This window comes from Pyxicephalus adspersus, chromosome 5 (genome assembly GCF_032062135.1).
Source record: "Pyxicephalus adspersus chromosome 5, UCB_Pads_2.0, whole genome shotgun sequence".
NCBI lineage: Eukaryota > Metazoa > Chordata > Amphibia > Anura > Pyxicephalidae > Pyxicephalus > Pyxicephalus adspersus.
The window spans coordinates 90,403,633-90,414,658 of NC_092862.1; the positions used below are offsets into that span (position 1 = coordinate 90,403,633).

The following is an 11,026-nucleotide window of genomic DNA, read 5'->3' on the forward strand; positions in this document are numbered from 1 at the left end:
TATCAGTATTATTATCATTATCATCAAAACTTCAACCATCATTTTGTGATACTTTATTCAACACATGTTTGTACATAGACTTACTGCTGCAGAATCAACATTGTTGTATGAAGAAAGTTGAAGTTAATAAAGAAGTTATCTAAAGTATTAGGTGTGCTCTTTAAACCTACTGCTTTTATGGAACGGTATTAGGGGAATTATAGAGTAAAGACAGTTTGATCGGACTAAAGAGAAACAGAAATCATAATTCCTTTAATGCCACAGCGCACAAGGCACCTCATGGTGCTGCGCCTGCCACAGTGCGTTCTCTGTGTTGGTTCATAATAACCTGTTGTGTAGTTACCAATAGAAACCCAGTCTGATACCTAATTCTGCCTTAACTCAGCCTGCCCTGACCTTGGACTCTTTGTGACTACTCTTGCCTGCTGCCTGCCCTGACCTCAGACTGTTCCTGACCTGCCTTTGCCTTACCCTTCTGTACCACGCTTATCGGACTGATCATCTGTGATTAACCCTTGCCTTATTTAATGACGACAATAAAGCTTGAGAAAAGGATTCTTGGAGTTGCCTGTGGTTTGTGTGCCCAGGCCCATTACAGGTATCATAATACAGTGAAAATACATTACATCAATAAAAATTTTGCAAAGTATATAATAGATCAGATCTTTTGAAGAAAGGGGCGTGTATTAAAGAAGGTTCATTTGATATCACCATACAGTCATATTAAGTTACATCAATAAAGGTTTTACTTAATACATTACATCAAATAGAAAAAACAAATAAATGCAAGTGTATCTTATCTTAACATTTGCCTACACAAGCAAAGTAAAATACATATATGTTAGGTTATTCCCATCCATATATATACTTTAACAGTGGAAGATATGGTTGATATTTATATCAATAATGAAGGTCCTATGTCGCAGTAATGGACAAAACCAGTAGACCAAAAGAAACTTTTAAATGTAGACATTGTAAACAATGTAATTGGATATATGAAAATCAAATTCTGACCTTACCTAGTGGATCAAAACATTGACTAAACAAACACGTAAACTGTGAATCTAAAGGGATTTTATATCTCATTACATGCAGATGTGGTAAATATTATATAGGGAAAACTAAAAGGAAGTTTAAACAAGATATCTACAAACATATATATGCAATTACCAATGGAAGAATCCTAATACCCATTAGTGTACATGTAGGCACTTGTCATAATTTTGACACAGACTGTATACAATTCTCAGCTTTAGAACAAATGTCTCATAAACAAAGGGGAGGAATCTTGCTTCAGCATGAAGCTAAATAGATTTTCACTTAAAAGCTAACCATCCATCAGGTTTGAAATAGACATTTAGTTTCAAACCTTTTTTGTAGTGAATATGGGTGAAAAGCCCCCCCCCCCCCCTTATGGATACTGTCTATACTATTATCATCATAAATATCAACCTTATCTTACACTGTTAAAGTATATATAGATGGGAATAACCTAATATATATGTTTTTTACTTTGCTTGTGTAGGCAAATGTTAAGATCAGATACACTTGCATTTCTTTGTTTTTTCTATTTGATGTAATGTATTAAGTAAAACCTTTATTGGTGTACCTTATTATGACTCTATGGTGATATCAAATGAACCTTCTGTAATACACGCCCCTTTCTACAAAAGATCTAATTTTTTATACACTTTGCAAAACTTTTATTGATGTAATGTATTTTCACTGTATTATGATACCCTAAAAACTTTTTGGAATGTACTTTTCCTAACAAAAGATCAGATCTATATACTATTTGTAAAAATACAGCTCCACCGCTCTCTCATTTACTCTCAGTTCAAAAAATCATTAATGTGACATATGGCCATGAGATTGGACCCCTGGGAACGCCCCCTGACTTGCGGGGACAGGGACATCGGCAAAAAAGTTGGTCGGTGCCCTAGGAGAGGATGGTGGTCACCCCATCATGCTGCATCCCCATATGTGCTTGTTCTATTGGACAGGTGCGCTGTGCTAATCGCGTGCATCATCCAGATGCATGGCGTACTAGCACTGAGCCGTAGGACCTGCCTTGGAATTCCTTTCTCTCCTCTCTCCTCCTCCCCTGTTTCCTCCCTCCTACGTCATCTGATGGGCAGACTCCTCTAATCAGATGTCTTCTATGCACGCCGTTCACGCTGTACGAAGTGCACATGGTGAGAGGAATTTCCGGAACGCCGACCCATTAGTCCATATATGGGCGGCTTCAGGACACTTTCCTGTCATTCGGCTCTTTACTTTTAACTGTACACTGTAAGTAACTCTGAGACATATCCAGGGGTAAGTGCCTAAACAAACAAACAAACAAACCTAAATAATGGCATAATATACTTTGGCATGGAATAAATAAGCCTTGATTGCAATGCTTTATTCACTATAGGTTTAATAGTGGATTCTTATCAGAAGCACATCTTGTACCTACTCATCCTTATATGGAGGTATCCTGCATATCTAGAATGGTAAGAAACGACTAAAACTACCTTTAATACTCAATGTAATGACTATATAATATATATAATATGTTACTTATATGATCTTCAATATCTACCTACTACTATAATATTTATTCTTTATAGATTTTCATTAAGAAAACCTATAAGAAACACCTATACAAAAGGAGAAAGTGCCATTTCATACAGGCTGAAGAGAATTATTATTTTTTATGTTACTCCACAAAATGACATTTGCGCACAAGTAAGGATAATTTAAGTCTGTTACTATATTTATTATGACATTTTATTTACTTAAAAAAATCTAACTATTGTTATGGGTTTACTGGTAGTTTGGGAATATACATTGATGGTTTTAGCAGATATGCATATCCCTACAAAAATATATATCTATATAAGGAAAATGCAGTATGTGGATAACTAGTAAAGTTATTTCTGAACTAATGAGACTGTTTGAACATATTGTACATACAGGGTATTCGTTTTCACCCCTGATCTACCATATGAGATTAAATATTAAGATTAATATGATATTGATTATTGTAACCTTAGATTGTATATTCCAATGAAAGTAACTTAATTATTAATAAATGTATGAAATAAAACAATTTATTTAAATACCAATATACTATTGTAACACATATCTATTAAATATTTAGATGTTTTCAAGAAACAGTGCTTTGAACTCCAACATACATAGCTTCACCCCTGAGGAAGCCTAGATTGGGCAAAATGCGTCGGGTTAACAAGGCTGTGATATAAGAAATATTCATATGTTACACGTTCTATGCACTTTAAGTACCTCTCCAAATGTACTGTGGATGTTAACGAAAATGTTTGGGTAACTAACCTTAAGGGAAGAGGAAGTACCTCACAAATCTGTGTTCTTGTTATTATAATTGCTTTTTCATACACTAGAGAATGTATTAATGTGTTTTGTTGAATACACAAGAAATTGCTGCCAAAAAACCGTCTTTCATATTTATTTTGTTATTACAATTTTCCAGGTTTGGTGAAAAAATAAGCTTTCCCTGACAGGAACTAACACATGAACCCTAAATCCATTGTTCCATATCTGTCCCTACTGAAAAATCACCTAAATTTCAAATCATTTGTGGTAGTGTTATAGGTTTGTTGTCATTGTGCTGTGCTTTCTGATCTTAGCTGTATTTTATACAAACCCACTTGCTCTTCAAACTGTTTTCAATTAGTTGTCCAGCTGAGTTGCATACTCATTCTCACACACCTGATGGTGATGGAAGGAGGTCTAGGTTGCCAAGCACAACATCAAACTACAATGATTGCCAAGCTCACAAGCAGGGTCAAGCACTCTTACATACCAGATAGTATGCTTTATTTATGTGTTTACATGATTCTAATCGTATTAGTAATTTTGTATTGAAAAATGCCAAGGACAATTTAACTTAGTGCCAAACATATTTTATTGCTTTCTGCCAACAAACTCATTTTTTTTTTTTGGCTCCTCAAACCAAAGACTAGAATGTCAAAAGGCGTTTATGCCTGTCCTGCCAGGTCATCCATGACCTGTACATCTTTCTGAAGCTAAAATTGCTGCAAAAACCAAGAGAAGCTAGGCTGTGCCAAGAATGATGAGGCTCCTGGACACTCTATATATTTTAGGAAGGGAGCCCTTTCAAACCACGTCGCCCTTAATTTGTGCACTGAGCCAGTCCACAGTTTCCTGTGTGTTTATGAAGGTTTAAATGCCATTTAGACCTTGGCCCATTATATATTAACTTCCTCACATCAGCTTGGGAGTGGAGGAACATAAAGGTGGATTCCTCCTTTAACCGGAAGCAATATCATCCACGAATGTACAGTAGTCTGTGATGTGACATTTCAGAGGCTTGGCAGCAAATCATAGGGATGTTATCACCCTGTAAAAAAAATAGATTCCATTATTAGGATGTGTTAAACAGCACGGTTAATCATGTTTTAGTGGTAACTACATGGTGCTGGACAGTATTTTTCATGCTTTTCTGGCTGCCCAATCTGCCCAAATCTGCACTAAATGAAACTCTGCCCCAGTTTGGCAATGTGTTTTTGTAAGGTGTCACATAAAAGTCCAGCTCTTACACAAATATGTCTGCTATTTCATTTCCAAATGATTAAAGTGTGCTTGCTATGACTTAAACTCCTAGGTTGGTTTGTAACCTAAACATGATGTGCTAAAATATGTAATGCATGCATTGTAAATACTCACGCGCATAGACAATCGCAATAAGTTCACCCCTGACTCGACGGCCCTCTGCTTTGCTTTGGGAGCTGGAGGCGGGATGTTGGTGCACCTCTGGCTCGAGTTCCTCTGGAATGTCCCATGGTGCAGGCACAGGTTGTGCAGGACGCAGCATGCCATGATGACTCTGCTGTTTTCCAAGATGAGTAGAAGAGTTCACCACAGGGCCGCACCAAGCACAGAAACCGATGGTGTGCTCCACAACCCGCCGGCTTTTATGCAGAGCCTTGTTGTAATTATGCTCTGCTTCAGACCGGGGGTGATGCACAGCTGTCATAAGCCATGGAAGCTGACGGTATCCCTTGTCAGCTGTAAAAAGACTAACATAATAGGTGTTAGTTATTGGTATAGTAAGTGTTCTGTGAATGCAGTGTAACACTATAGAGTTTTTTTTACAAAGGTTGTTAAGGGTTGTACTCTTCGGTCACTTTATTGCTTTTTGGTTGTTGGGAGCCATTGTTACTACTGACTACCACACTGAGGTACTGTGAGCTGTGAACATAGTACATATACTAGGGCTTTTGGGAATATCTGAAAGTTAGTTCTTCCCCCATGCTCCCAATATTGTACAATATTTATAAACTATTTGCTAAATTGGATGTTGGCACAAAATATGACATATATACAATATAGGTCATAGCCCGGCATTCTGACAATGCAAAGGGACATAGAAACATAATAGGTGTCCTTATGATTTTTCTGCTGTTAGTTGTGTTACAGTAATGACATTATACATTACCTATCAACCAGGCCTCAGGCATTTTTCAAAAGATAAATTTCTGGTAGAGGGCTGTCTGACGTAGGATATAGGCATCATGGCATGATCCTGGGAAGCCTGTGCACTCATGATTTTTGTACAATCAATCTGTGCACTCAGACTATTTGTACATTCAGCCAATGATATTGCTTCCGGTTGCGAAAGGCGATTTCCTGCAGTTTAAGGGCCTGAATTGCCACATGGGTGCCATCGATGGCCCCCAAAACATTAGGAAATCCCGCTCACCTGAAGAAATACACCTTTACCTTCCTCCACTCCTGAGCTGTTTGAGGGAACTGAATATATAGTGGGGCAAGGTCTACAATGGCATTTATGACCTTCATAAAAACCCTGGAAACTGTAGGCTGGCTTAGTCCACAAATTAAGGCCAAGGAGGTTTGAAAGGAACCCCTTCCTAAAGTATAGAGAGTGGCCAAGAGCCTAGTCATTCCTGGCACAGCCTGGTTTCTCTTTGTTTTTGGGGCAATTTTAGCTTCCAGCAAGCTGTACAGGTCATGGATGACCTGGCGGGGCAGGCGGAAACGCCTTTTGACATCCTGGTCACGTATATTATCCAGGTGGCTACGCTCCAAGAAAACACGTGGCTCCCGGACCCGTCGCGAAGTTTAAGGCTGCTCCGTGGGATGACCACGGAGCAGCCAGAAATGGATTTTCACCAGAAGAGTTGTGTTTGATGCCACAACAGCTGTGGTGAAAAGCAACTCCACCTCAATATCCTCCTTCATGATAACAACATGCACAATCCTCGCCCCGGTGCACATTTGAGTGCAGACGTACTGTATCCCTAAATATTTTTACAGAGCTTCTTAGCCATTCTGCATGCAAACAAAAAAAATTACAAACAAAAAAAAAACACACAAACCAGAAGGCTGCTACAAGAAAAACAGAACTAAAAGTAAGAATACACCATTTACTTTATTCCTCCAAAAAATGTTTTTGGTGTTGTCCCATAACTGTTTTATTGTTTTTCCTTCTGGAATGGCCACCACCATTGCCACGGCCGCTGTCGCTGCTGCTGCTGCCACTGCTGCCGGCCTCACCACTACCACCCCAGGGTCATCAGTCCATAGACCAACAGGCAGCTCCCTCAGGCCAGCTAGGTTGCTTTGTGAAACAGGCCAAGTAATATCTAGGCCCCTGGGCCCTCAACCTGGCACCCTCAGCCAGTTTGAGCCGGACCAGGGATTCTGCTTTCAAGGCAACTAGCTTCACTCCTGAGCAAAATGCAGCCCTCATGGAGTCCTTTGTACAACATTTGCCACAACTCCGTGGGGGTTTGCACTCCTAGACCTCCCATGCTGTAAGGCAGGGACTCTCAGAGGAAATTGCCAGGAGTGTTAATGCAGTACACAACAGACTATTACCCAGTGTCAAAAACGTGTTCGTGACATCTTCAGACACGTCATAAGGGTCCTGGGCACAGAGGCCGGAAGGAGTGGGACCTATCGTGAACATCTTGTGCAGCGAAAGATTGGCGCTGCCATTCATTGGGCCTGAAACGGTGGTAGGGGTAGATTACCGGGTTGACTCCGATGCATGGCAACCATGTAAGTTCAATCCTTTTACATTACCTAACTACCAATGTTAATGTTTATTTTTGTACTTTTTTGGGATTGCAACAGTTTACTCATTAGCATTGAGAACAAAATAGGATTGTGTTTTTACCTATTTATGTTTGGGGTGAAATATAAGATAATTTTTTTAAAATGACCTCTTTAGTGTGTTTTTACCTTCTTTTGACTTGCATCAACAATGTGTGTATTTAATTTTTTTACAGTAGTACGCCCTGAGATGTAGCAGTCCCCTCTTGCCCTCTGTGCTCGGGGTGATGTGGATGATGAGGATGACACTGGGCTTCCTCCCTGTAAGATGAACCTTCATGATATATCTTGTTTGACATTGTGCACCTGTCTCTAATCATGTTTATAACCATTCTCATGTCTAATATGAGTGTTTCATTTCACACATTTTTTACTCTGGGAGTGGTATGTTTTGTAGTTATATTTGTGGTGAACCAATCAATCCTAATGAACTCGGGTTAGAGTCAAGCTCACTCTATATTTCATTTGTTTTTGTGCTTTATTTAACAGATCACCATCTACAGGAGGAGGTCGTTGATCCACTGCAGAGAAGCCTGGAGGAGAATACAGGTAATTTGGTTTGTGTGTGTGTGTGTTCAGCCTTCCAAAAGGTAAATAATAACCTTCGATCTCTCTATATTATATCTATAAATATAAATATAAGATTTGTTAAATTTTCTTGGGAGATGTTTCTGGTGCAGCCTTCCTTTGGGAATGTCTGAGGTTCTTGAGTTAAATATTTAAAGTAGACTCTACTCTAATTTCTGTCTGAATGTAAAAAATATTTTACCTGTGTGAAATGTTGGGGACTTTTGATATGTGAAGACTTGTCAACACATTCATTCATTTTGATGTGATATATCATGTGCCTTTTGTAGAACATCCATGTCTGCTGGCTTCTGGTTCTGAAGAGTTTGCACGGGCTGCATCCATTGTGGAAGTAGACAAGAACTGGTCCATTAGTGTTTATTTTGGGATGTGTTGGGGAATGAACCTTTCCCACTGTGTTCCATTTGTGTTTTTTTTTGTTTAGGGTCCCTCAGGTGGACATTTACCACAAGAAGAAGAGGAGACACCTGAGGTTTCCGTAAGCAACCCATGTTTATTGTAAAGGATTCAGAATAAATGTGTCTAACATTTGTTGATGTTCCAATGTAAGGATGCTGTCTGCATAATGTTATGGTGACCCACAAAGGTATGTGATATTGTAGTAATTTTTTTATTTTCCCTTTATAGCAACCAGCTTCTAAGCCTCACTCAGAGGCTGGTTGGCCATTTTGATAAAGTAGTGGAGTCAAGGATGTCTGCCCCAAGTTTAAATAATTTGGAACAGGTCCTTACTAGTGTTGGTCGAATAGCTCACTATTCGATTCGACCGCTATTCGGTCGAACAGAGCAAAATTATTCGGGTGAACGAACGTCAAATTCGAACTCTATTAAAGTCAACAGGGGAAAAATTTGGGTTGTTTTTTTCGGACTGTGTAGAGCTACTACAGCCTTTAAATACATTTAAAAAGACATGTCAAGACTCCCCCAGCTCTGCACAAGTGTACAAGTAAAAAAAAAATAAGGAAGGCTTTTTTTATGTTCCTGGCAAGGCCATTTTATGGGGCGGTCAAGGGAACATGCCGGATTTTATTTCGGCCTCCGGGTAGTGGCAGAAAGGGCCACGAGGGGGTTCCTCCAGTCCAAAAATTAGCCACCAGGTTTCACTACTCTGTTACAAGCCACACTCAGGCTTCAGAGTGCAGTCAGAGGTGCCTGAGGGGGGTCTTTCAGTCAAAAAATTAGCCAGCTGCACAGCTCTGTTATAGGTTACAACTGACAGGTGGCAGGAGCAGTAGGAGGAGGCAGTGGGCACTGAGACAGAGTGAGGACCCCATTAGTAACTGTCATCTAGAGCTGGGTGTAGTGCATCATCAATGCCACCTAGATGTCTGTAATACCATTTTTAGGAATAGAGTGCTGACAGGTGGCAGCAGCAACAGCAGGAGGAGGAGGCCGTGGGCCTTGAGACGGAGCAAGGACGGTATTAGAGCTTGGGGCCATCACCTATATGGACAGTGTAGAATCTGTAGCTATTGGAGACATGAATGGATGAACGAGATTCCAATATGTCCCTACCTACTATGTAGCGAAACCACACGAAAGGGAACAGGCTTGGCGAAATCAGCGGGGAAAGAAGACCCTGTTGAGCTTGAGTCAAGTCCGGCATCTAGAGCTGGGTACTGGGCAGGCGGCAGCATAACAGCATGAGGAGGAGGTGGCAGGCCCTGAGACGGAGTGTGGACAGCATTGTTAACTGCCATCCAGAGCTGGGTACTGGACAGGCGGCATCAGCAACAGCAGGAGGAGAAGGACGCAGTGGGCCCTGAGACAGCGCAAGGACGGCATTAGAGGTTGAGGCCATCATACTTTATTGACAGTGTAGAAGGTGTAGCTATTGGAGCCATGAATAGATGAATGAGCTTTCCACTGTCCCTACAGTGGCGGTGGGCGCAGAGACAAAGTGTGTATGGCTGTGTTGCTCTTATTGCTGCCGCCTACCCAGCTCTAGATGCCAGACTAGACTCAAGCTCAACAGGGTATTCTTTCCCCGATGATTCTACCAAGCCCGTTCCCTTTCATGTGGAGTCGTTTGCAGATGACATCTCACCCTTCCCTTTCAGCTGGTTCTCAGTTCGAAACTCATCATTCTGCAGTATTTTCACAAATTCTTTGTTGATGGATTTTTGAATGGAGTCTCCCAGGACGGCCACATACTTGTTGTGGAGAAGTCTATCGATGTCTACTGAGCTAAATAACTTCATAGCTCAATCTGGTCATCCACGACCTCTTGGTTCCTGTTACACATATCGGTGTCTCCCATCTCATCCCCCCCGACATATACAGAGGGACTGCTGTTCCAACTTCCCAGTTCCCGGATAACATACACAGAAATTCATTCTCATGAAAGCGTGGTACCGATGGATGAAGCTCGTGTCTAGTCTGGCATATAGAGCTGGGTACTGGGCAGTGGGCAGGCGACACCAGTAACAGCACGAAGAGGAGGCGGCAGGTACTGAGACAGAGCAAGGACGGCATTACAGCTTGAGGCCATCATTCTTTATTGACAGTGTAGAAGGTGTAGCTATTGGGATGAAAGTTATTCCAACTCTCCCTACAGTGGCAGTGGGCCCTGAGACGTAGTGTGGATGGCTGTGTTACTCCTCCTGCTCTTACTGCTGCCACCTGCCCAGTATGCAGCTCTAGATGAAACGGAATGGGCTTGGCGGAATCAGCGGGGAAAGAAGACCCTGTTGAGCTTGAGTCTAGTCTGGCATCTAGAGCTGGGTACTGGGCACTGGTTATGTGGCAGCAGGAAAAGTAGGCATCGGGCCCTGAGAAGTGTGGATGGCATTGTTAACTGGCATCTAGAGCTGGGTATTGGGAGGAGGTGGTGGGCCCTGGGACGGAGCTAGGACGCCATTAGTGGTTGAGGCCATCACCTATATGGACAGTGTAGAAGCTGTAGCTACTGGAGACATTGCTGTGTAGGGGACTGCCTTTTCCTATCTGCTAGCTGTAACTTTCTAAAATGCGGCATGGACAGCCTTGTTAACTGGCACCTACAGCTGAGTACTGGGTACTGGGCAGGCGGCAGCATCAGTGAAAGCAGGAGGTGGGCCCTGAGAAGTGTGGATGGCATTGTTAACTGGCATCTAGAGCTGGGTATTGGGCAGGCGGCAGCAGTAACCGCAGGAGGAAGGGGTGTTGGGCTCTGGAAAGTATGGACGGCATTAGTATCTGGCATCTAGAGTTTGGTACTGGGCAGGCGACAGCATCATTTGCAGGAGGAGGAGGCGGTGGGCCCTGAGAAGGAGCAAGGACAGCATTAGAGGTTGAGGCCATCACCTATATGGACAGTGTAGAAGCTGTAGCT

At 41.7% G+C, this 11,026-nt stretch overlaps 1 long non-coding RNA gene across 2 annotated transcripts; it reads left to right on the top strand.

Annotated features, from left to right (window-relative positions):
• Positions 1-2,417: 2,417 nt before the first annotated feature.
• On the top strand, positions 2,418-8,397 carry LOC140332037 (uncharacterized). 2 transcript variants are annotated; one of them, XR_011921025.1, is made up of 5 exons: positions 2,418-2,498; positions 2,616-2,733; positions 7,302-7,388; positions 7,615-7,674; positions 7,983-8,397. It is a non-coding gene; the product is annotated as an uncharacterized lncRNA (long non-coding RNA). The 2 variants fall into 2 exon arrangements; XR_011921026.1 differs by lacking the exon at positions 2,616-2,733.
• The last annotated feature ends 2,629 nt before the right edge of the window (positions 8,398-11,026 follow it).